At 42.9% G+C, this 19499-nt stretch overlaps 52 non-coding genes across 52 annotated transcripts; all 52 read left to right on the top strand.

Annotated features, from left to right (window-relative positions):
• Positions 1-94: 94 nt before the first annotated feature.
• On the top strand, positions 95-213 carry LOC136204762 (5S ribosomal RNA). Its single transcript, XR_010675588.1, has one exon. It is a non-coding gene; the product is annotated as a 5S ribosomal RNA (ribosomal RNA).
• Positions 214-403: 190 nt separating this feature from the next.
• Positions 404-522, top strand: LOC136204787 (5S ribosomal RNA). The gene has a single exon (XR_010675613.1). It is a non-coding gene; the product is annotated as a 5S ribosomal RNA (ribosomal RNA).
• A 190-nt stretch (positions 523-712) lies between these two features.
• On the top strand, positions 713-831 carry LOC136204825 (5S ribosomal RNA). The gene has a single exon (XR_010675649.1). It is a non-coding gene; the product is annotated as a 5S ribosomal RNA (ribosomal RNA).
• A 190-nt stretch (positions 832-1021) lies between these two features.
• Positions 1022-1140, top strand: LOC136204811 (5S ribosomal RNA). The gene has a single exon (XR_010675635.1). It is a non-coding gene; the product is annotated as a 5S ribosomal RNA (ribosomal RNA).
• Positions 1141-1330: 190 nt separating this feature from the next.
• LOC136205008 (5S ribosomal RNA) lies at positions 1331-1449 on the top strand. The gene has a single exon (XR_010675816.1). It is a non-coding gene; the product is annotated as a 5S ribosomal RNA (ribosomal RNA).
• A 190-nt stretch (positions 1450-1639) lies between these two features.
• LOC136204839 (5S ribosomal RNA) lies at positions 1640-1758 on the top strand. The gene has a single exon (XR_010675662.1). It is a non-coding gene; the product is annotated as a 5S ribosomal RNA (ribosomal RNA).
• A 189-nt stretch (positions 1759-1947) lies between these two features.
• LOC136204640 (5S ribosomal RNA) lies at positions 1948-2066 on the top strand. Its single transcript, XR_010675471.1, has one exon. It is a non-coding gene; the product is annotated as a 5S ribosomal RNA (ribosomal RNA).
• Positions 2067-2255: 189 nt separating this feature from the next.
• LOC136204759 (5S ribosomal RNA) lies at positions 2256-2374 on the top strand. The gene has a single exon (XR_010675585.1). It is a non-coding gene; the product is annotated as a 5S ribosomal RNA (ribosomal RNA).
• Positions 2375-2563: 189 nt separating this feature from the next.
• Positions 2564-2682, top strand: LOC136204739 (5S ribosomal RNA). Its single transcript, XR_010675565.1, has one exon. It is a non-coding gene; the product is annotated as a 5S ribosomal RNA (ribosomal RNA).
• Positions 2683-2871: 189 nt separating this feature from the next.
• LOC136204855 (5S ribosomal RNA) lies at positions 2872-2990 on the top strand. Its single transcript, XR_010675677.1, has one exon. It is a non-coding gene; the product is annotated as a 5S ribosomal RNA (ribosomal RNA).
• Positions 2991-3179: 189 nt separating this feature from the next.
• Positions 3180-3298, top strand: LOC136204708 (5S ribosomal RNA). The gene has a single exon (XR_010675535.1). It is a non-coding gene; the product is annotated as a 5S ribosomal RNA (ribosomal RNA).
• A 190-nt stretch (positions 3299-3488) lies between these two features.
• On the top strand, positions 3489-3607 carry LOC136204840 (5S ribosomal RNA). Its single transcript, XR_010675663.1, has one exon. It is a non-coding gene; the product is annotated as a 5S ribosomal RNA (ribosomal RNA).
• A 189-nt stretch (positions 3608-3796) lies between these two features.
• LOC136204641 (5S ribosomal RNA) lies at positions 3797-3915 on the top strand. The gene has a single exon (XR_010675472.1). It is a non-coding gene; the product is annotated as a 5S ribosomal RNA (ribosomal RNA).
• Positions 3916-4104: 189 nt separating this feature from the next.
• Positions 4105-4223, top strand: LOC136204760 (5S ribosomal RNA). The gene has a single exon (XR_010675586.1). It is a non-coding gene; the product is annotated as a 5S ribosomal RNA (ribosomal RNA).
• A 189-nt stretch (positions 4224-4412) lies between these two features.
• On the top strand, positions 4413-4531 carry LOC136204740 (5S ribosomal RNA). The gene has a single exon (XR_010675566.1). It is a non-coding gene; the product is annotated as a 5S ribosomal RNA (ribosomal RNA).
• A 189-nt stretch (positions 4532-4720) lies between these two features.
• LOC136204856 (5S ribosomal RNA) lies at positions 4721-4839 on the top strand. The gene has a single exon (XR_010675678.1). It is a non-coding gene; the product is annotated as a 5S ribosomal RNA (ribosomal RNA).
• Positions 4840-5028: 189 nt separating this feature from the next.
• LOC136204761 (5S ribosomal RNA) lies at positions 5029-5147 on the top strand. Its single transcript, XR_010675587.1, has one exon. It is a non-coding gene; the product is annotated as a 5S ribosomal RNA (ribosomal RNA).
• Positions 5148-5336: 189 nt separating this feature from the next.
• Positions 5337-5455, top strand: LOC136204741 (5S ribosomal RNA). The gene has a single exon (XR_010675567.1). It is a non-coding gene; the product is annotated as a 5S ribosomal RNA (ribosomal RNA).
• A 189-nt stretch (positions 5456-5644) lies between these two features.
• Positions 5645-5763, top strand: LOC136204859 (5S ribosomal RNA). Its single transcript, XR_010675680.1, has one exon. It is a non-coding gene; the product is annotated as a 5S ribosomal RNA (ribosomal RNA).
• Positions 5764-5952: 189 nt separating this feature from the next.
• LOC136204709 (5S ribosomal RNA) lies at positions 5953-6071 on the top strand. The gene has a single exon (XR_010675536.1). It is a non-coding gene; the product is annotated as a 5S ribosomal RNA (ribosomal RNA).
• Positions 6072-6261: 190 nt separating this feature from the next.
• Positions 6262-6380, top strand: LOC136204564 (5S ribosomal RNA). Its single transcript, XR_010675398.1, has one exon. It is a non-coding gene; the product is annotated as a 5S ribosomal RNA (ribosomal RNA).
• A 189-nt stretch (positions 6381-6569) lies between these two features.
• LOC136204736 (5S ribosomal RNA) lies at positions 6570-6688 on the top strand. Its single transcript, XR_010675562.1, has one exon. It is a non-coding gene; the product is annotated as a 5S ribosomal RNA (ribosomal RNA).
• A 190-nt stretch (positions 6689-6878) lies between these two features.
• LOC136204678 (5S ribosomal RNA) lies at positions 6879-6997 on the top strand. The gene has a single exon (XR_010675508.1). It is a non-coding gene; the product is annotated as a 5S ribosomal RNA (ribosomal RNA).
• Positions 6998-7187: 190 nt separating this feature from the next.
• Positions 7188-7306, top strand: LOC136204679 (5S ribosomal RNA). Its single transcript, XR_010675509.1, has one exon. It is a non-coding gene; the product is annotated as a 5S ribosomal RNA (ribosomal RNA).
• A 190-nt stretch (positions 7307-7496) lies between these two features.
• Positions 7497-7615, top strand: LOC136204732 (5S ribosomal RNA). Its single transcript, XR_010675558.1, has one exon. It is a non-coding gene; the product is annotated as a 5S ribosomal RNA (ribosomal RNA).
• A 190-nt stretch (positions 7616-7805) lies between these two features.
• LOC136204813 (5S ribosomal RNA) lies at positions 7806-7924 on the top strand. The gene has a single exon (XR_010675637.1). It is a non-coding gene; the product is annotated as a 5S ribosomal RNA (ribosomal RNA).
• Positions 7925-8113: 189 nt separating this feature from the next.
• On the top strand, positions 8114-8232 carry LOC136204827 (5S ribosomal RNA). The gene has a single exon (XR_010675650.1). It is a non-coding gene; the product is annotated as a 5S ribosomal RNA (ribosomal RNA).
• A 190-nt stretch (positions 8233-8422) lies between these two features.
• LOC136204812 (5S ribosomal RNA) lies at positions 8423-8541 on the top strand. Its single transcript, XR_010675636.1, has one exon. It is a non-coding gene; the product is annotated as a 5S ribosomal RNA (ribosomal RNA).
• Positions 8542-8731: 190 nt separating this feature from the next.
• Positions 8732-8850, top strand: LOC136204279 (5S ribosomal RNA). The gene has a single exon (XR_010675127.1). It is a non-coding gene; the product is annotated as a 5S ribosomal RNA (ribosomal RNA).
• A 190-nt stretch (positions 8851-9040) lies between these two features.
• LOC136204841 (5S ribosomal RNA) lies at positions 9041-9159 on the top strand. The gene has a single exon (XR_010675664.1). It is a non-coding gene; the product is annotated as a 5S ribosomal RNA (ribosomal RNA).
• Positions 9160-9348: 189 nt separating this feature from the next.
• Positions 9349-9467, top strand: LOC136204642 (5S ribosomal RNA). Its single transcript, XR_010675473.1, has one exon. It is a non-coding gene; the product is annotated as a 5S ribosomal RNA (ribosomal RNA).
• Positions 9468-9656: 189 nt separating this feature from the next.
• Positions 9657-9775, top strand: LOC136204788 (5S ribosomal RNA). Its single transcript, XR_010675614.1, has one exon. It is a non-coding gene; the product is annotated as a 5S ribosomal RNA (ribosomal RNA).
• A 189-nt stretch (positions 9776-9964) lies between these two features.
• On the top strand, positions 9965-10083 carry LOC136204743 (5S ribosomal RNA). Its single transcript, XR_010675569.1, has one exon. It is a non-coding gene; the product is annotated as a 5S ribosomal RNA (ribosomal RNA).
• Positions 10084-10272: 189 nt separating this feature from the next.
• LOC136204860 (5S ribosomal RNA) lies at positions 10273-10391 on the top strand. The gene has a single exon (XR_010675681.1). It is a non-coding gene; the product is annotated as a 5S ribosomal RNA (ribosomal RNA).
• Positions 10392-10580: 189 nt separating this feature from the next.
• LOC136204710 (5S ribosomal RNA) lies at positions 10581-10699 on the top strand. The gene has a single exon (XR_010675537.1). It is a non-coding gene; the product is annotated as a 5S ribosomal RNA (ribosomal RNA).
• Positions 10700-10889: 190 nt separating this feature from the next.
• On the top strand, positions 10890-11008 carry LOC136204565 (5S ribosomal RNA). Its single transcript, XR_010675399.1, has one exon. It is a non-coding gene; the product is annotated as a 5S ribosomal RNA (ribosomal RNA).
• A 189-nt stretch (positions 11009-11197) lies between these two features.
• On the top strand, positions 11198-11316 carry LOC136204851 (5S ribosomal RNA). The gene has a single exon (XR_010675673.1). It is a non-coding gene; the product is annotated as a 5S ribosomal RNA (ribosomal RNA).
• Positions 11317-11506: 190 nt separating this feature from the next.
• On the top strand, positions 11507-11625 carry LOC136204680 (5S ribosomal RNA). The gene has a single exon (XR_010675510.1). It is a non-coding gene; the product is annotated as a 5S ribosomal RNA (ribosomal RNA).
• Positions 11626-11815: 190 nt separating this feature from the next.
• LOC136204681 (5S ribosomal RNA) lies at positions 11816-11934 on the top strand. The gene has a single exon (XR_010675511.1). It is a non-coding gene; the product is annotated as a 5S ribosomal RNA (ribosomal RNA).
• A 190-nt stretch (positions 11935-12124) lies between these two features.
• On the top strand, positions 12125-12243 carry LOC136204733 (5S ribosomal RNA). Its single transcript, XR_010675559.1, has one exon. It is a non-coding gene; the product is annotated as a 5S ribosomal RNA (ribosomal RNA).
• Positions 12244-12433: 190 nt separating this feature from the next.
• On the top strand, positions 12434-12552 carry LOC136204566 (5S ribosomal RNA). The gene has a single exon (XR_010675400.1). It is a non-coding gene; the product is annotated as a 5S ribosomal RNA (ribosomal RNA).
• A 189-nt stretch (positions 12553-12741) lies between these two features.
• LOC136204956 (5S ribosomal RNA) lies at positions 12742-12860 on the top strand. Its single transcript, XR_010675766.1, has one exon. It is a non-coding gene; the product is annotated as a 5S ribosomal RNA (ribosomal RNA).
• Positions 12861-13050: 190 nt separating this feature from the next.
• LOC136204683 (5S ribosomal RNA) lies at positions 13051-13169 on the top strand. The gene has a single exon (XR_010675513.1). It is a non-coding gene; the product is annotated as a 5S ribosomal RNA (ribosomal RNA).
• Positions 13170-13359: 190 nt separating this feature from the next.
• On the top strand, positions 13360-13478 carry LOC136204690 (5S ribosomal RNA). The gene has a single exon (XR_010675519.1). It is a non-coding gene; the product is annotated as a 5S ribosomal RNA (ribosomal RNA).
• A 190-nt stretch (positions 13479-13668) lies between these two features.
• LOC136204815 (5S ribosomal RNA) lies at positions 13669-13787 on the top strand. The gene has a single exon (XR_010675639.1). It is a non-coding gene; the product is annotated as a 5S ribosomal RNA (ribosomal RNA).
• Positions 13788-13977: 190 nt separating this feature from the next.
• LOC136204765 (5S ribosomal RNA) lies at positions 13978-14096 on the top strand. The gene has a single exon (XR_010675591.1). It is a non-coding gene; the product is annotated as a 5S ribosomal RNA (ribosomal RNA).
• A 189-nt stretch (positions 14097-14285) lies between these two features.
• LOC136204861 (5S ribosomal RNA) lies at positions 14286-14404 on the top strand. Its single transcript, XR_010675682.1, has one exon. It is a non-coding gene; the product is annotated as a 5S ribosomal RNA (ribosomal RNA).
• Positions 14405-14593: 189 nt separating this feature from the next.
• LOC136204711 (5S ribosomal RNA) lies at positions 14594-14712 on the top strand. Its single transcript, XR_010675538.1, has one exon. It is a non-coding gene; the product is annotated as a 5S ribosomal RNA (ribosomal RNA).
• Positions 14713-14902: 190 nt separating this feature from the next.
• LOC136204568 (5S ribosomal RNA) lies at positions 14903-15021 on the top strand. The gene has a single exon (XR_010675402.1). It is a non-coding gene; the product is annotated as a 5S ribosomal RNA (ribosomal RNA).
• Positions 15022-15210: 189 nt separating this feature from the next.
• On the top strand, positions 15211-15329 carry LOC136204591 (5S ribosomal RNA). The gene has a single exon (XR_010675424.1). It is a non-coding gene; the product is annotated as a 5S ribosomal RNA (ribosomal RNA).
• A 190-nt stretch (positions 15330-15519) lies between these two features.
• Positions 15520-15637, top strand: LOC136204790 (5S ribosomal RNA). Its single transcript, XR_010675616.1, has one exon. It is a non-coding gene; the product is annotated as a 5S ribosomal RNA (ribosomal RNA).
• A 192-nt stretch (positions 15638-15829) lies between these two features.
• LOC136204755 (5S ribosomal RNA) lies at positions 15830-15948 on the top strand. The gene has a single exon (XR_010675581.1). It is a non-coding gene; the product is annotated as a 5S ribosomal RNA (ribosomal RNA).
• The last annotated feature ends 3551 nt before the right edge of the window (positions 15949-19499 follow it).

Raw genomic sequence — 19499 nt, forward strand, 5'->3', positions numbered from 1 at the left:
GTGAATTTACGAATTTTTACCATTTTTTAGATTCAATTATCTATATTTTAAATGAGAGGGATGGGATATATGCGGCGAGGGAGCGTAGGATGATGGGTGCGATCATACCAGCACTAATGCACCGGATCCCATCAGAACTCCGAAGCTAAACGTGCATGGGTGAGAGTAGTATTAAAATGGGTGACCTCTTGGGAAGTCCTCGTGTTGCACACCCAAACCTTTTTTTTTCCCGCATTATCTTTTGTTTATTCCCGAAGGGAGCTTGTGCCCGTATTTTCCCTAACATCGGTTTCTTTCACTGAAAATTTGGTGAATTTACGAATTTTTACCATTTTTTATATTCAATTATCTATATTTTAAATGAGAGGGATGGGATATATACGGCGAGGGAGCGTAGGATGACGGGTGCGATCATACCAGCACTAATGCACCGGATCCCATCAGAACTCCGAAGTTAAACATGCTTGGGCCAGAGTAGTACTAAGATAGGTGACCTCTTAGGAAGTCCTCGTGTTGCACCCCCAAACCTTTTTTTTCCCCGCAACATCTTTTGTTTATTCCCGAAGGGAGCTTGTCCCCGTATTTTCCCTAAAATCGGTTTCTTTCACTGAAAATTTGGTGAATTTACGAATTTTTACCATTTTTTAGATTCAATTATCTATATTTTAAATGAGAGGGATGGGATATATGCGGCGAGGCAGCGTAGGATGACGGGTGCGATCATACCAGCACTAATGCACCGGATCCCATCAGAACTCCGAAGTTAAACATGCTTGGGCCAGAGTAGTACTAAGATAGGTGACCTCTTAGGAAGTCCTCGTGTTGCACACCCAAACCTTTTTTTTTCCCGCAGCATCTTTTGTTTATTCCCGAAGGGAGCTTGTGCCCGTATTTTCCCTAACATCGGTTTCTTTCACTGAAAATTTGGTGAATTTACGAATTTTTACCATTTTTTAGATTCAATTATCTATATTTTAAATGAGAGGGATGGGATATATGCGGTGAGGGAGCGTAGGATGACGGGTGCGATTATACCAGCACTAATGCACCGGATCCCATCAGAACTCCGAAGTTAAACATGCTTGGGCCAGAGTAGTACTAAGATAGGTGACCTCTTAGGAAGTCCTCGTGTTGCACCCCCAAACCTTTTTTTTCCCCGCAAAATCTTTTGTTTATTCCCGAAGGGAGCTTGTCCCCGTATTTTCCCTAAAATCGGTTTCTTTCACTGAAAATTTGGTGAATTTACGCATTTTTACCATTTTTTAGATTCAATTATCTATATTTTAAATGAGAGGGATGGGATATATGCGGCGAGGCAGCGTAGGATGACGGGTGCGATCATACCAGCACTAATGCACCGGATCCCATTAGAACTCCGAAGTTAAACGTGCTTGGGCGAGAGTAGTACTAAGATGGGTGACCTCTTGCGAAGTCCTCGTGTTGCACCCCCAAACCTTTTTTTTTCCCGCAGTATCTTTTGTTTATTCCCGAAGGGAGCTTGTCCCCGTATTTTCCCTAAAATCGGTTTCTTTCACTGAAAATTTGGAGAATTTACGAATTTTTACCATTTTTTAGATTCAATTATCTATATTTTAAATGAGAGGGATGGGATATATGCGGCGAGGGAGCGTAGGATGACGGGTGCGAACATACCAGAACTAATGCACCGGATCCCATCAGAACTCCGAAGTTAAACGTGCTTGGGCGAGAGTAGCACTAAGATGGTTGACCTCTTGGAAAGTCCTCGTGTTGCACCCCCAAACCTTTTTTTTCCCGCAGCATCTTTTGTTTATTCCCAAAGGGAACTTGTGCCCGTATTTTCCCTAAAATCGGTTTCTTTCACTGAAAATTTGGTGAATTTACGAATTTTTACCATTTTTTAGATTCAATTATGTATATTTTAAATGAGAGGGATGGGATATATGCGGCGAGGGAGCGTAGGATGACGAGTGCGATCATACCAGCACTAATACACCGGATCCCATCAGAACTCCGAAGTTAAATGCGCTTGGGCGAGAGTAGTACTAAGATGGGTGACCTCTTGGGAAGTCCTCGTGTTGCACCCCCAAACCTTTTTTTTCCCGCAGCATCTTTTGTTTATTCCCGAAGGGAGCTTGTCCCCGTATTTTCCCTAAAATCGGTTTCTTTCATTGAAAATTTGTTGAATTTACGAATTTTTACCATTTTTTAGATTCAATTATCTATATTTTAAATGAGAGGGATGGGATATATGCGGCGAGGGAGCGTAGGATGACGGGTGCGATCATACCAGCACTAATACACCGGATCCCATCAGAACTCCGAAGTCAAACGTGCTTGGGCAAGAGTAGTACTAAGATAGGTGACCTCTTGGGAAGTCCTCGTGTTGTACCCCCAAACCTTTTTTTTCCCGCAGCATCTTTTGTTTATTCCCGAAGGGAGCCTGTGCCCGTATTTTCCCTAAAATCGGTTTCTTTCACTGAAAATTTGGTGAATTTACGAATTTTTACCATTTTTTAGATTCAATTATCTATATTTTAAATGAGAGGGATGGGATATATGCGGCGAGGGAGCGTAGGATGACGGGTGCGATCATACCAGCACTAATGCACCGGATCCAATCAGAACTCCGAAGTGAAACGTGCTTTGGCGAGAGTAGTACTAAGATGGGTGACCTCTTGGGAAGTCCTCGTGTTGCACCCCCAAACCTTTTTTTTCCGGCAGCATCTTTTGTTTATTCCCGAAGGGAGCTTGTCCCCGCACTTTCCCTAAAATCGGTTTCTTTCACTGGAAATTTGGTGAATTTACGAAATTTTACCATTTTTTAGATTCAATTATCTATATTTTAAATGAGAGGGATGGGATATATGCGGCGAGGCAGCGTAGGATAACGGGTGCGATCATATCAGCACTAATGCACGGGATACCATTAGAACTCCGAAGTTAAACGTGCTTGGGCAAGAGTAGTACTAAGATGGGTGACCTCTTGGGAAGTCCTCGTGTTGCACCGCCAAACCTTTTTTTTCCCGCAGCATCTTTTGTTTATTCCCGAAGGGAGCTTGTCCCCGTATTTTCCCTAAAATCAGTTTCTTTCACTGAAAATTTGGTGAATTTACGAATTTTTACCATTTTTTAGATTCAATTATCTATATTTTAAATGAGAGGGATAGGATATATACGGCGAGGGAGCGTAGGATGACGGGTGCGAACATACCAGAACTAATGCACCGGATCCCATCAGAACTCCGAAGTGAAACGTGCTTGGGCGAGAGTAGTACTAAGATGGGTGACCTCTTAGGAAGTCCTCGTGTTGCACCCCCAAACCTTTTTTTTTCCCGCAGTATCTTTTGTTTATTCCCGAAGGGAGCTTGTCCCCGTATTTTCCCTAAAATCGGTTTCTTTCACTGAAAATTTGGAGAATTTACGAATTTTTACCATTTTTTAGATTCAATTATCTATATTTTAAATGAGAGGGATGGGATATATGCGGCGAGGGAGCGTAGGATGACGGGTGCGAACATACCAGAACTAATGCACCGGATCCCATCAGAACTCCGAAGTTAAACGTGCTTGGGCGAGAGTAGCACTAAGATGGTTGACCTCTTGGAAAGTCCTCGTGTTGCACCCCCAAACCTTTTTTTTCCCGCAGCATCTTTTGTTTATTCCCAAAGGGAACTTGTGCCCGTATTTTCCCTAAAATCGGTTTCTTTCACTGAAAATTTGGTGAATTTACGAATTTTTACCATTTTTTAGATTCAATTATGTATATTTTAAATGAGAGGGATGGGATATATGCGGCGAGGGAGCGTAGGATGACGAGTGCGATCATACCAGCACTAATACACCGGATCCCATCAGAACTCCGAAGTTAAATGCGCTTGGGCGAGAGTAGTACTAAGATGGGTGACCTCTTGGGAAGTCCTCGTGTTGCACCCCCAAACCTTTTTTTTCCCGCAGCATCTTTTGTTTATTCCCGAAGGGAGCTTGTCCCCGTATTTTCCCTAAAATCGGTTTCTTTCATTGAAAATTTGTTGAATTTACGAATTTTTACCATTTTTTAGATTCAATTATCTATATTTTAAATGAGAGGGATGGGATATATGCGGCGAGGGAGCGTAGGATGACGGGTGCGATCATACCAGCACTAATACACCGGATCCCATCAGAACTCCGAAGTCAAACGTGCTTGGGCAAGAGTAGTACTAAGATAGGTGACCTCTTGGGAAGTCCTCGTGTTGTACCCCCAAACCTTTTTTTTCCCGCAGCATCTTTTGTTTATTCCCGAAGGGAGCCTGTGCCCGTATTTTCCCTAAAATCGGTTTCTTTCACTGAAAATTTGGTGAATTTACGAATTTTTACCATTTTTTAGATTCAATTATCTATATTTTAAATGAGAGGGATGGGATATATGCGGCGAGGGAGCGTAGGATGACGGGTGCGATCATACCAGCACTAATGCACCGGATCCAATCAGAACTCCGAAGTGAAACGTGCTTTGGCGAGAGTAGTACTAAGATGGGTGACCTCTTGGGAAGTCCTCGTGTTGCACCCCCAAACCTTTTTTTTCCGGCAGCATCTTTTGTTTATTCCCGAAGGGAGCTTGTCCCCGCACTTTCCCTAAAATCGGTTTCTTTCACTGGAAATTTGGTGAATTTACGAAATTTTACCATTTTTTAGATTCAATTATCTATATTTTAAATGAGAGGGATGGGATATATGCGGCGAGGCAGCGTAGGATAACGGGTGCGATCATATCAGCACTAATGCACGGGATACCATTAGAACTCCGAAGTTAAACGTGCTTGGGCAAGAGTAGTACTAAGATGGGTGACCTCTTGGGAAGTCCTCGTGTTGCACCGCCAAACCTTTTTTTTCCCGCAGCATCTTTTGTTTATTCCCGAAGGGAGCTTGTCCCCGTATTTTCCCTAAAATCAGTTTCTTTCACTGAAAATTTGGTGAATTTACGAATTTTTACCATTTTTTAGATTCAATTATCTATATTTTAAATGAGAGGGATAGGATATATACGGCGAGGGAGCGTAGGATGACGGGTGCGATCATACCAGCACTAATACACCGGATCCCATCAGAACTCCGAAGTCAAACGTGCTTGGGCAAGAGTAGTACTAAGATAGGTGACCTCTTGGGAAGTCCTCGTGTTGTACCCCCAAACCTTTTTTTTCCCGCAGCATCTTTTGTTTATTCCCGAAGGGAGCCTGTGCCCGTATTTTCCCTAAAATCGGTTTCTTTCACTGAAAATTTGGTGAATTTACGAATTTTTACCATTTTTTAGATTCAATTATCTATATTTTAAATGAGAGGGATGGGATATATGCGGCGAGGGAGCGTAGGATGACGGGTGCGATCATACCAGCACTAATGCACCGGATCCAATCAGAACTCCGAAGTGAAACGTGCTTTGGCGAGAGTAGTACTAAGATGGGTGACCTCTTGGGAAGTCCTCGTGTTGCACCCCCAAACCTTTTTTTTCCGGCAGCATCTTTTGTTTATTCCCGAAGGGAGCTTGTCCCCGCACTTTCCCTAAAATCGGTTTCTTTCACTGGAAATTTGGTGAATTTACGAAATTTTACCATTTTTTAGATTCAATTATCTATATTTTAAATGAGAGGGATGGGATATATGCGGCGAGGCAGCGTAGGATAACGGGTGCGATCATATCAGCACTAATGCACGGGATACCATTAGAACTCCGAAGTTAAACGTGCTTGGGCAAGAGTAGTACTAAGATGGGTGACCTCTTGGGAAGTCCTCGTGTTGCACCGCCAAACCTTTTTTTTCCCGCAGCATCTTTTGTTTATTCCCGAAGGGAGCTTGTCCCCGTATTTTCCCTAAAATCAGTTTCTTTCACTGAAAATTTGGTGAATTTACGAATTTTTACCATTTTTTAGATTCAATTATCTATATTTTAAATGAGAGGGATAGGATATATACGGCGAGGGAGCGTAGGATGACGGGTGCGAACATACCAGAACTAATGCACCGGATCCCATCAGAACTCCGAAGTGAAACGTGCTTGGGCGAGAGTAGTACTAAGATGGGTGACCTCTTAGGAAGTCCTCGTGTTGCACCCCCAAACCTTTTTTTTTCCCGCATCATCTTTTGTTTATTCCCGAAGGGAGCCTGTGCCCGTATTTTCCCTAAAATCGGTTTCTTTCACTGAAAATTTGGTGAATTTACGAATTTTTACCATTTTTTAGATTCAATTATGTATAGTTTAAATGAGAGGGATGGGATATATGCGGCGAGGGAGCGTAGGATGAGGGGTGCGATCATACCAGCACTAATGCACCGGATCCTATCAGAACTCCGAAGTGAAACGTGCTTGGGCGAGAGTAGTACTAAGATGGGTGACCTCTTGGGAAGTCCTCGTGTTGCACCCCCAAACCTTTTTTTTCCGGCAGCATCTTTTGTTTATTCCCGAAGGGAGCTTGTCCCCGCACTTTCCCTAAAATCGGTTTCTTTCACTGGAAATTTGTTGAATTTACGAATTTTTACCATTTTTTAGATTCAATTATCTATATTTTAAATGAGAGGGATGGGATATATGCGGCGAGGGAGCGTAGGATGACGGGTGCGATCATACCAGCACTAATGCACCGGATCCCATCAGAACTCCGAAGTTAAACGTGCTTGGGCGAGAGTAGTACTAAGATGGGTGACCTCTTGGGAAGTCCTCGTGTTGCACCCCCAAATCTTTTTTTTTCCCGCAGCATCTTTTGTTTATTCCCGAAGGGAGCTTGTCCCCACATTTTCCCTAAAATCGGTTTCTTTCACTGAAAATTTGGTGAATTTACGAATTTTTACCATTTTTTAGATTCAATTATCTATATTTTAAATTAGAGGGATGAGATATATACGGCGAGGGAGCGTAGGATGACGGGTGCGATCATACCAGCACTAATGCACCGGATCCCATCAGAACTCTGAAGTTAAACGTGCTTGGGCGAGAGTAGTACTAAGATGGGTGACCTCTTTGAAAGTCCTCGTGTTGCACCCCCAAACCTTTTTTTTCCCCGCAGCATCTTTTGTTTATTCCCGAAGGGAGCTTGTGCCCGTATTTTCCCTAAAATCGGTTTCTTTGATTGAAAATTTGGTGAATTTATGAATTTTTACCATTTTTTAGATTCAATTATCTATATTTTAAATGAGAGGGATGGGATATATGCGGCGAGGGGGCGTAGGATGACGGGTGCGATCATACCAGCACTAATGCACCGGATCCCATCAGAACTCTGAAGTTAAACGTGCTTGGGCGAGAGTAGTACTAAGATGGGTGACCTCTTTGAAAGTCCTCGTGTTGCACCCCCAAACCTTTTTTTTCCCCGCAGCATCTTTTGTTTATTCCCGAAGGGAGCTTGTGCCCGTATTTTCCCTAAAATCGGTTTCTTTGATTGAAAATTTGGTGAATTTATGAATTTTTACCATTTTTTAGATTCAATTATCTATATTTTAAATGAGAGGGATGGGATATATGCGGCGAGGGGGCGTAGGATGACGGGTGCGATCATACCAGCACTAATGCACCGGATCCCGTCAGAACTCTGAAGTTGAACGTGCTTGGGTGAGAGTAGTACTAAGATGGGTGACCTCTTGGGAAGTCCTCGTGTTGCACCCCCAAACCTTTTTTTTTCCCGCAGCATCTTTTGTTTATTCCCGAAGGGAGCTTGTCCCCGTATTTTCCCTAAAATCGGTTTCTTTCACTGAAAATTTGGTGAATTTATGAATTTTTACCATTTTTTAGATTCAATTATCTATATTTTAAATGAGAGGGATGGGATATATGCGGCGAGGGAGCGTAGGATGACGGGTGCGATTATACCAGCACTAATGCACCAGATCCCATCAAAACTCCGAAGTTAAACGTGCTTGGGCGAGAGTAGTACTAAGATAGGTGACCTCTTCGGAAGTCCTCGTGTTGCACCCCCAAACCTTTTTTTTCCCGCAGCATCTTTTGTTTATTCCCGAAGGGAGCTTGTCCCCGTATTTTCCCTAAAATCGGTTTCTTTCACTGAAAATTTGGTGAATTTACGAATTTTTACCATTTTTTAGATTCAATTATCTATATTTTAAATGAGAGGGATGGGATATATGCGGCGAGGCAGCGTAGGATGACGGGTGCGATCATACCAGCACTAATGCACCGGATCCCATCAGAACTCCGAAGTTAAACATGCTTGGGCCAGAGTAGTACTAAGATAGGTGACCTCTTAGGAAGTCCTCGTGTTGCACACCCAAACCTTTTTTTTTCCCGCAGCATCTTTTGTTTATTCCCGAAGGGAGCTTGTGCCCGTATTTTCCCTAACATCGGTTTCTTTCACTGAAAATTTGGTGAATTTACGAATTTTTACCATTTTTTAGATTCAATTATCTATATTTTAAATGAGAGGGATGGGATATATGCGGTGAGGGAGCGTAGGATGACGGGTGCGATTATACCAGCACTAATGCACCGGATCCCATCAGAACTCCGAAGTTAAACATGCTTGGGCCAGAGTAGTACTAAGATAGGTGACCTCTTAGGAAGTCCTCGTGTTGCACCCCCAAACCTTTTTTTTCCCCGCAACATCTTTTGTTTATTCCCGAAGGGAGCTTGTCCCCGTATTTTCCCTAAAATCGGTTTCTTTCACTGAAAATTTGGTGAATTTACGCATTTTTACCATTTTTTAGATTCAATTATCTATATTTTAAATGAGAGGGATGGGATATATGCGGCGAGGCAGCGTAGGATGACGGGTGCGATCATACCAGCACTAATGCACCGGATCCCATTAGAACTCCGAAGTTAAACGTGCTTGGGCGAGAGTAGTACTAAGATGGGTGACCTCTTGCGAAGTCCTCGTGTTGCACCCCCAAACCTTTTTTTTTCCCGCAGTATCTTTTGTTTATTCCCGAAGGGAGCTTGTCCCCGTATTTTCCCTAAAATCGGTTTCTTTCACTGAAAATTTGGAGAATTTACGAATTTTTACCATTTTTTAGATTCAATTATCTATATTTTAAATGAGAGGGATGGGATATATGCGGCGAGGGAGCGTAGGATGACGGGTGCGAACATACCAGAACTAATGCACCGGATCCCATCAGAACTCCGAAGTTAAACGTGCTTGGGCGAGAGTAGCACTAAGATGGTTGACCTCTTGGAAAGTCCTCGTGTTGCACCCCCAAACCTTTTTTTTCCCGCAGCATCTTTTGTTTATTCCCAAAGGGAACTTGTGCCCGTATTTTCCCTAAAATCGGTTTCTTTCACTGAAAATTTGGTGAATTTACGAATTTTTACCATTTTTTAGATTCAATTATGTATATTTTAAATGAGAGGGATGGGATATATGCGGCGAGGGAGCGTAGGATGACGAGTGCGATCATACCAGCACTAATACACCGGATCCCATCAGAACTCCGAAGTTAAATGCGCTTGGGCGAGAGTAGTACTAAGATGGGTGACCTCTTGGGAAGTCCTCGTGTTGCACCCCCAAACCTTTTTTTTCCCGCAGCATCTTTTGTTTATTCCCGAAGGGAGCTTGTCCCCGTATTTTCCCTAAAATCGGTTTCTTTCATTGAAAATTTGTTGAATTTACGAATTTTTACCATTTTTTAGATTCAATTATCTATATTTTAAATGAGAGGGATGGGATATATGCGGCGAGGGAGCGTAGGATGACGGGTGCGATCATACCAGCACTAATACACCGGATCCCATCAGAACTCCGAAGTCAAACGTGCTTGGGCAAGAGTAGTACTAAGATAGGTGACCTCTTGGGAAGTCCTCGTGTTGTACCTCCAAACCTTTTTTTTCCCGCAGCATCTTTTGTTTATTCCCGAAGGGAGCCTGTGCCCGTATTTTCCCTAAAATCGGTTTCTTTCACTGAAAATTTGGTGAATTTACGAATTTTTACCATTTTTTAGATTCAATTATCTATATTTTAAATGAGAGGGATGGGATATATGCGGCGAGGGAGCGTAGGATGACGGGTGCGATCATACCAGCACTAATGCACCGGATCCAATCAGAACTCCGAAGTGAAACGTGCTTTGGCGAGAGTAGTACTAAGATGGGTGACCTCTTGGGAAGTCCTCGTGTTGCACCCCCAAACCTTTTTTTTCCGGCAGCATCTTTTGTTTATTCCCGAAGGGAGCTTGTCCCCGCACTTTCCCTAAAATCGGTTTCTTTCACTGGAAATTTGGTGAATTTACGAAATTTTACCATTTTTTAGATTCAATTATCTATATTTTAAATGAGAGGGATGGGATATATGCGGCGAGGCAGCGTAGGATAACGGGTGCGATCATATCAGCACTAATGCACGGGATACCATTAGAACTCCGAAGTTAAACGTGCTTGGGCAAGAGTAGTACTAAGATGGGTGACCTCTTGGGAAGTCCTCGTGTTGCACCGCCAAACCTTTTTTTTCCCGCAGCATCTTTTGTTTATTCCCGAAGGGAGCTTGTCCCCGTATTTTCCCTAAAATCAGTTTCTTTCACTGAAAATTTGGTGAATTTACGAATTTTTACCATTTTTTAGATTCAATTATCTATATTTTAAATGAGAGGGATAGGATATATACGGCGAGGGAGCGTAGGATGACGGGTGCGAACATACCAGAACTAATGCACCGGATCCCATCAGAACTCCGAAGTGAAACGTGCTTGGGCGAGAGTAGTACTAAGATGGGTGACCTCTTAGGAAGTCCTCGTGTTGCACCCCCAAACCTTTTTTTTTCCCGCATCATCTTTTGTTTATTCCCGAAGGGAGCCTGTGCCCGTATTTTCCCTAAAATCGGTTTCTTTCACTGAAAATTTGGTGAATTTACGAATTTTTACCATTTTTTAGATTCAATTATGTATAGTTTAAATGAGAGGGATGGGATATATGCGGCGAGGGAGCGTAGGATGAGGGGTGCGATCATACCAGCACTAATGCACCGGATCCTATCAGAACTCCGAAGTGAAACGTGCTTGGGCGAGAGTAGTACTAAGATGGGTGACCTCTTGGGAAGTCCTCGTGTTGCACCCCCAAACCTTTTTTTTCCGGCAGCATCTTTTGTTTATTCCCGAAGGGAGCTTGTCCCCGCACTTTCCCTAAAATCGGTTTCTTTCACTGGAAATTTGTTGAATTTACGAATTTTTACCATTTTTTAGATTCAATTATCTATATTTTAAATGAGAGGGATGGGATATATGCGGCGAGGGAGCGTAGGATGACGGGTGCGATCATACCAGCACTAATGCACCGGATCCCATCAGAACTCCGAAGTTAAACGTGCTTGGGCGAGAGTAGTACTAAGATGGGTGACCTCTTGGGAAGTCCTCGTGTTGCACCCCCAAATCTTTTTTTTTCCCGCAGCATCTTTTGTTTATTCCCGAAGGGAGCTTGTCCCCACATTTTCCCTAAAATCGGTTTCTTTCACTGAAAATTTGGTGAATTTACGAATTTTTACCATTTTTTAGATTCAATTATCTATATTTTAAATTAGAGGGATGAGATATATACGGCGAGGGAGCGTAGGATGACGGGTGCGATCATACCAGCACTAATGCACCGGATCCCATCAGAACTCTGAAGTTAAACGTGCTTGGGCGAGAGTAGTACTAAGATGGGTGACCTCTTTGAAAGTCCTCGTGTTGCACCCCCAAACCTTTTTTTTCCCCGCAGCATCTTTTGTTTATTCCCGAAGGGAGCTTGTGCCCGTATTTTCCCTAAAATCGGTTTCTTTGATTGAAAATTTGGTGAATTTATGAATTTTTACCATTTTTTAGATTCAATTATCTATATTTTAAATGAGAGGGATGGGATATATGCGGCGAGGGGGCGTAGGATGACGGGTGCGATCATACCAGCACTAATGCACCGGATCCCATCAGAACTCTGAAGTTAAACGTGCTTGGGCGAGAGTAGTACTAAGATGGGTGACCTCTTTGAAAGTCCTCGTGTTGCACCCCCAAACCTTTTTTTTCCCCGCAGCATCTTTTGTTTATTCCCGAAGGGAGCTTGTGCCCGTATTTTCCCTAAAATCGGTTTCTTTGATTGAAAATTTGGTGAATTTATGAATTTTTACCATTTTTTAGATTCAATTATCTATATTTTAAATGAGAGGGATGGGATATATGCGGCGAGGGGGCGTAGGATGACGGGTGCGATCATACCAGCACTAATGCACCGGATCCCGTCAGAACTCTGAAGTTGAACGTGCTTGGGTGAGAGTAGTACTAAGATGGGTGACCTCTTGGGAAGTCCTCGTGTTGCACCCCCAAACCTTTTTTTTTCCCGCAGCATCTTTTGTTTATTCCCGAAGGGAGCTTGTCCCCGTATTTTCCCTAAAATCGGTTTCTTTCACTGAAAATTTGGTGAATTTACGAATTTTTACCATTTTTTAGATTCAATTATGTATAGTTTAAATGAGAGGGATGGGATATATGCGGCGAGGGAGCGTAGGATGAGGGGTGCGATCATACCAGCACTAATGCACCGGATCCTATCAGAACTCCGAAGTGAAACGTGCTTGGGCGAGAGTAGTACTAAGATGGGTGACCTCTTGGGAAGTCCTCGTGTTGCACCCCCAAACCTTTTTTTTCCGGCAGCATCTTTTGTTTATTCCCGAAGGGAGCTTGTCCCCGCACTTTCCCTAAAATCGGTTTCTTCCACTGGAAATTTGTTGAATTTACGAATTTTTACCATTTTTTAGATTCAATTATCTATATTTTAAATGAGAGGGATGGGATATATGCGGCGAGGGAGCGTAGGATGACGGGTGCGATCATACCAGCACTAATGCACCGGATCCCATCAGAACTCCGAAGTTAAACGTGCTTGGGCGAGAGTAGTACTAAGATGGGTGACCTCTTGGGAAGTCCTCGTGTTGCACCCCCAAATCTTTTTTTTTCCCGCAGCATCTTTTGTTTATTCCCGAAGGGAGCTTGTCCCCACATTTTCCCTAAAATCGGTTTCTTTCACTGAAAATTTGGTGAATTTACGAATTTTTACCATTTTTTAGATTCAATTATCTATATTTTAAATTAGAGGGATGAGATATATACGGCGAGGGAGCGTAGGATGACGGGTGCGATCATACCAGCACTAATGCACCGGATCCCATCAGAACTCTGAAGTTAAACGTGCTTGGGCGAGAGTAGTACTAAGATGGGTGACCTCTTTGAAAGTCCTCGTGTTGCACCCCCAAACCTTTTTTTTCCCCGCAGCATCTTTTGTTTATTCCCGAAGGGAGCTTGTGCCCGTATTTTCCCTAAAATCGGTTTCTTTGATTGAAAATTTGGTGAATTTATGAATTTTTACCATTTTTTAGATTCAATTATCTATATTTTAAATGAGAGGGATGGGATATATGCGGCGAGGGGGCGTAGGATGACGGGTGCGATCATACCAGCACTAATGCACCGGATCCCATCAGAACTCTGAAGCTAAACGTGCTTGGGCGAGAGTAGTACTAAGATGGGTGACCTCTTTGAAAGTCCTCGTGTTGCACCCCCAAACCTTTTTTTTCCCCGCAGCATCTTTTGTTTATTCCCGAAGGGAGCTTGTGCCCATATTTTCCCTAAAATCGGTTTCTTTGATTGAAAATTTGGTGAATTTATGAATTTTTACCATTTTTTAGATTCAATTATCTATATTTTAAATGAGAGGGATGGGATATATGCGGCGAGGGGGCGTAGGATGACGGGTGCGATCATACCAGCACTAATGCACCGGATCCCGTCAGAACCCTGAAGTTGAACGTGCTTGGGTGAGAGTAGTACTAAGATGGGTGACCTCTTGGGAAGTCCTCGTGTTGCACCCCCAAACCTTTTTTTTTCCCGCAGCATCTTTTGGTTATTCCCGAAGGGAGCTTGTCCCCGTATTTTCCCTAAAATCGGTTTCTTTCACTGAAAATTTGGTGAATTTATGAATTTTTACCATTTTTTAGATTCAATTATCTATATTTTAAATGACAGGGATGGGATATATGCGGCGAGGGAGCGTAGGATGACGGGTGCGATTATACCAGCACTAATGCACCAGATCCCATCAAAACTCCGAAGTTAAACGTGCTTGGGCGAGAGTAGTACTAAGATAGGTGACCTCTTGGGAAGTCCTCGTGTTGCACCCCCAAACCTTTTTTTTCCCGCAGCATCTTTTGTTTATTCCCGAAGGGAGCTTGTCGCCGTATTTTCCCTAAAATCGGTTTCTTTCACTGAAAATTTGGTGAATTTACGAAATTTTACCATTTTTTAGATTCAATTATCTATATTTTAAATGAGAGGGATGGGATATATGCGGCGAGGCAGCGTAGGATAACGGGTGCGATCATATCAGCACTAATGCACGGGATACCATTAGAACTCCGAAGTTAAACGTGCTTGGGCAAGAGTAGTACTAAGATGGGTGACCTCTTGGGAAGTCCTCGTGTTGCACCGCCAAACCTTTTTTTTCCCGCAGCATCTTTTGTTTATTCCCGAAGGGAGCTTGTCCCCGTATTTTCCCTAAAATCAGTTTCTTTCACTGAAAATTTGGTGAATTTACGAATTTTTACCATTTTTTAGATTCAATTATCTATATTTTAAATGAGAGGGATAGGATATATACGGCGAGGGAGCGTAGGATGACGGGTGCGAACATACCAGAACTAATGCACCGGATCCCATCAGAACTCCGAAGTGAAACGTGCTTGGGCGAGAGTAGTACTAAGATGGGTGACCTCTTAGGAAGTCCTCGTGTTGCACCCCCAAACCTTTTTTTTTCCCGCATCATCTTTTGTTTATTCCCGAAGGGAGCCTGTGCCCGTATTTTCCCTAAAATCGGTTTCTTTCACTGAAAATTTGGTGAATTTACGAATTTTTACCATTTTTTAGATTCAATTATGTATAGTTTAAATGAGAGGGATGGGATATATGCGGCGAGGGAGCGTAGGATGAGGGGTGCGATCATACCAGCACTAATGCACCGGATCCTATCAGAACTCCGAAGTGAAACGTGCTTGGGCGAGAGTAGTACTAAGATGGGTGACCTCTTGGGAAGTCCTCGTGTTGCACCCCCAAACCTTTTTTTTCCGGCAGCATCTTTTGTTTATTCCCGAAGGGAGCTTGTCCCCGCACTTTCCCTAAAATCGGTTTCTTTCACTGGAAATTTGTTGAATTTACGAATTTTTACCATTTTTTAGATTCAATTATCTATATTTTAAATGAGAGGGATGGGATATATGCGGCGAGGGAGCGTAGGATGACGGGTGCGATCATACCAGCACTAATGCACCGGATCCCATCAGAACTCCGAAGTTAAACGTGTTTGGGCGAGAGTAGTACTAAGATAGGTGACCTCTTGGGAAGTCCTCGTGTTGCACCCCCAAACCTTTTTTTTTCCCGCATCATCTTTTGTTTATTCCCGAAGGGAGCTTGTCCCCGTATTTTCCCTAAAATCGGTTTCTTTCACTGAAAATTCGGTGAATTTACGAATTTTTACCATTTTTTAGATTCAATTATCAATATTTTAAATGAGAGGGATGGGATATATGCGGCGAGGGAGCGTAGGATGACGGGTGCGATCATACCAGCACTAATGCACCGGATCCCATCAGAACTCCAAAGTTAAACGTGCTTGGGTGAGAGTAGTACCAGATAGGTGACCTCTTGGGAAGTCCTCGTGTTGCACCCCCAAACCTTCTTTTTTTTCCCGCAGCATCTTTTGTTTATTCCCGAAGGGAGCTTGTGCCCGTATTTTCCCTAAAATCGGTTTCTTTCACTGAAAATTTGGTGAATTTACGAATTTTTACCATTTTTTAGATTCAATTATCTATATTTTAAATGAGAGGGATGGGATATATGCGGCGAGGGAGCGTAGGATGACGGGTGCGATAATACCAGCACTAATGCACCGGATCCCATCAGAACTCCGAAGTTTAACGTGCTTGGGCGAGAGTAATACTAAGATGGGTGACCTCTTGGGAAGTGCTCGTGTTGCACCCCCAAACCTTTTTTTTCCCGCAGCATCTTTTATTTATTCCCGAAGGGAGCTTGTCCCCGTATTTTCCCTAAAATAGGTTTCTTCCACTGAAAATTTGGTGAATTTACGAATTTTTACCATTTTTTAGATTCAATTATCTATATTTTAAATGAGAGGGATGGGATATATGCGGCGGTGGAGCGTAGGATGACGGGTGCGATCATACCAGCACTAATGCACTGGATCCCATCAGAACTCCGAAGTTAAACATGCTTGGGCGAGCCCAATACGGAAGCCAAGGCCCAAGTCAAACAACTCAGTACAACTCGGCCTGCGTATGTTAAGACGTTGCCGTTTTGAACAAAACGCAACTCAGCAAACAGAAGGATCTAGAAGACCTTCGGGAACAACTTCAAGATGAAGCTGCTGAGTAGTCTCGATAAAGCGTACAAGACAGCAGCTGGCAAAGGAAAACTTCCAGACAAAGTATTTCCCCTTTGGGCAAAGTTCAGACGACACAGTATGCTGTCCAGTTGACTTTACCATAAAAGGAGAGATAGTCTGCTGAGCTGACCGAGGACAGAAGATACACAATTCTGATTGAGCGAGAGCTCTGAGCAAGTTAGGATGACAACGACATGTAGCCGTTTCCCTCCAACGGTTATTTCGAAATTCGAAATGACCGATGCCCAGACGTCTCTATAAATAGTGCCATCAGAAGCTTCACTCAACACAGAACTTGGTCAAGCCATTACGCTGACCAAATTTCTACAAGTTCTGCAAGCAAAGAAGCAAAGCAAAATCTTACACTACAATTCTTATATCTGTGTAAAAGTCTAGAGTGATTGTTTCAATCGTCTAAAGTGTCTTAGCAAATCTTTGTATAGGACAAAACACTTATCATTTCTAGAGATAGAAAGGAGAGGCTGAGTACTCGGTTTTAAGTACTCAGCGAGAGATTAGGATTGAGTAGAGGTATAGAGGAAGATACTCTTGTCATACTCAGTTGCTGATATTGTAAAAGGTTTGAGGCTCTACCTTTAAAGAGCTCAGTAGAGGATTCGAAATCTCGGAACCTGTTCCGGGGACAGGACGTAGGCTTAGAAGAAGCCGAACCTGGATAAATCTGCTGAGTGAAGTATTTCTTACCTTTAACTCCTTATTTATATTGCTTGCTTAAAATAACCAAAAACTGACCAAGTAAAGAGGTCAAGTTGAGTTGTGCGCGTTGAACGTCTGAGCTCAGGAATAGACTCTAAGTGCTATCTCCTGACTCAAGCTAAAAAACTGACCTAGTCACCAGTTGACTAAGCCAGTATCTTGTTGTTTACTCAGCGCCGCTGTTAAAACCTTTTTCCTTAGAAAAAGAAGTCTGCCCTAATTGTAAAAAGTTTAAATAGTTCCTAACCCCCCCCCCCCCTTGGAACTATACTTGCAACCTTACAAGGGACCAACAAGTGGTATCAGAGCTTAAAAGCTCACTCTAAAAGGTTTAACAACCTTGAGCTGATCCCTACCATGGGCGAAAACAGCACTCGGTTTTATCCCTGGAAACCAAACAACTCAAATACTGCCTGAGGAGCTGTCCATTACTAGGCCTCCCCTATTCTTCGGGTCAAACTATACCTTTTGGAAGAATATGATGAAAAACTTCATTCAGGCTACAAACATGAGTGCCTGGCTATCTATAGTCCAAGGCCCATTTGTACCTATCGAGGTTGTGGCTGGCCAAACAGTTGTAAAAGCTGAGGCCAAATGGACAGAGGATGATCTTAAGAAGCTCCAAAACCATGCTTCGGCTATCAATATGCTTCACTGTGCGCTCGATGCTGCAGAATATAATAAAATCTCAGGTTGTGAGTCGGCACAAGAGATCTGGAGAAAGCTGGAAGTCACCTACGAGGGAACCAATAAAGTAAAGGAGTCCAAGTTGAATCAGCAGATGAGACTGTACGAGCTGTTCGAGATGAACAATAATGAGGGCATTTCAGACATGAATGCAAGGTTTACCAACATCATTAATGAGCTCAAGAGACTTGGGAAAATCTTCACTGAGGAAGAACAAGTCAAAAACATACTCAGGAGTCTTCCTAAAGACTGGCAAGCAAAGAAGACAGCAGTTGAGGAAGCTCAGGATTTAACCACCTACAAATATGATGAACTCATTGGTTCATTGCTGACCCATGAGATATCCATGAAAAACTTTGAGGTGAAGGAAAAATCTGAAGACAAGAAGTAGAAATCCCTTGTCATGAAAGCTGACTCCACTGACGGGAGTTCAACTGACGATGAGGAGATGGCTATGTTCACAAGGAAGATGAAAAGGCTATTCAGGAAGAGTGACAAATACTCTAAAAAGCCTTACAGAAAGTTTGATAAGTATAAGGCTGACTCAAGTGACAGCAAATACAGAAAGGACAGCTCAAAGCCCATTACATGCTTTGAGTGCCATCAAATTGGCCATATTAAGTCAAACTGCCCCACGCTGAGGAAAGACAAGAAAAGTGGGAAGAAAGCAATGGTGGCTACTTGGAGCGACAGCGATGAGTCTTCATCTACAGAAACTGAGGCCACCAAGTCAGCGAAGATATGCTTCATGGCTGACGAACTTGCTGAGCCATGCGTCTCTGAGCATGCTGACCTATCAGATGATGAGGAGCAATCAAATGAGGTAATTTCTCTTCCCCAGCTCAGAAACGATATACTTAATGCCCTGAGTGATCTCTATACACTTGTCAAGAAATGTAATAAGAAAGTTAGAGCACTCAGCAGGCGCTGTGACGAAGTGGAAGAGGTCAAACTGAGTGACCTCAGATACCTTCTTCAGGACAATACAACTCTGCATGATAACATGAAGATCATACATGAGTCTGTCTCTGAAGTCCAGTCAGTTTCAAAGAAACTGAGTAAGGACGTCACAACTATCCAGAACCAACTAAAGGTTCCAAATAAAAGAAACAATCCTCTGAGAACTCAGTACCAAGGTACTAAGCAGAGATGGAATCCCCAGCGAAAAGTCCAGTGTGACTTTTGTGGGAAGTTAGGACACACCACTAAGGCGTGCTGGCACGCTCAGCACTGGGGTGCTGACAAGTCAGTGAAACATCCTAAACAGAAGGTCAGTTGTGACTTCTGTGGAAAGAATGGCCATAATGTCCATGTATGTCGCCATAAAATAAAATATAATGCTTTACCTGTTGCACCTAACAAGCAAGGACCCAAAAAGAATTGGGTACCTAAAAGTAACTAGTTACAATGCAGGTAAGCCTGAGATGTGCCGAGAAGTCAAAGATGTGGTATATTGACAGCGCATGCTCAAGGCATGTGACGGGTGATGAAACTCAGTTCATCACGTTTGAGCGTAAACGAGGAGGGAGCGTAAGTTTTGGAGACAACAAGAAGGGTAAGATAGTAGGGTCAGGAACCATCGGAGGTAATCCTACTATTGAATCTGTCTCCCTAGTCAGCTGACTCAAATATAACTTACTCAGCGTAGCTCAGCTATGTGACAATGGGAGAAAAGTTATATTTGATGCTACTGGATGTAAAATATACGAGGGTAAAACAAATGAGT

The sequence above is a fragment of the Euphorbia lathyris genome, chromosome 8 (assembly GCF_963576675.1).
Source record: "Euphorbia lathyris chromosome 8, ddEupLath1.1, whole genome shotgun sequence".
Taxonomy (NCBI): domain Eukaryota; kingdom Viridiplantae; phylum Streptophyta; class Magnoliopsida; order Malpighiales; family Euphorbiaceae; genus Euphorbia; species Euphorbia lathyris.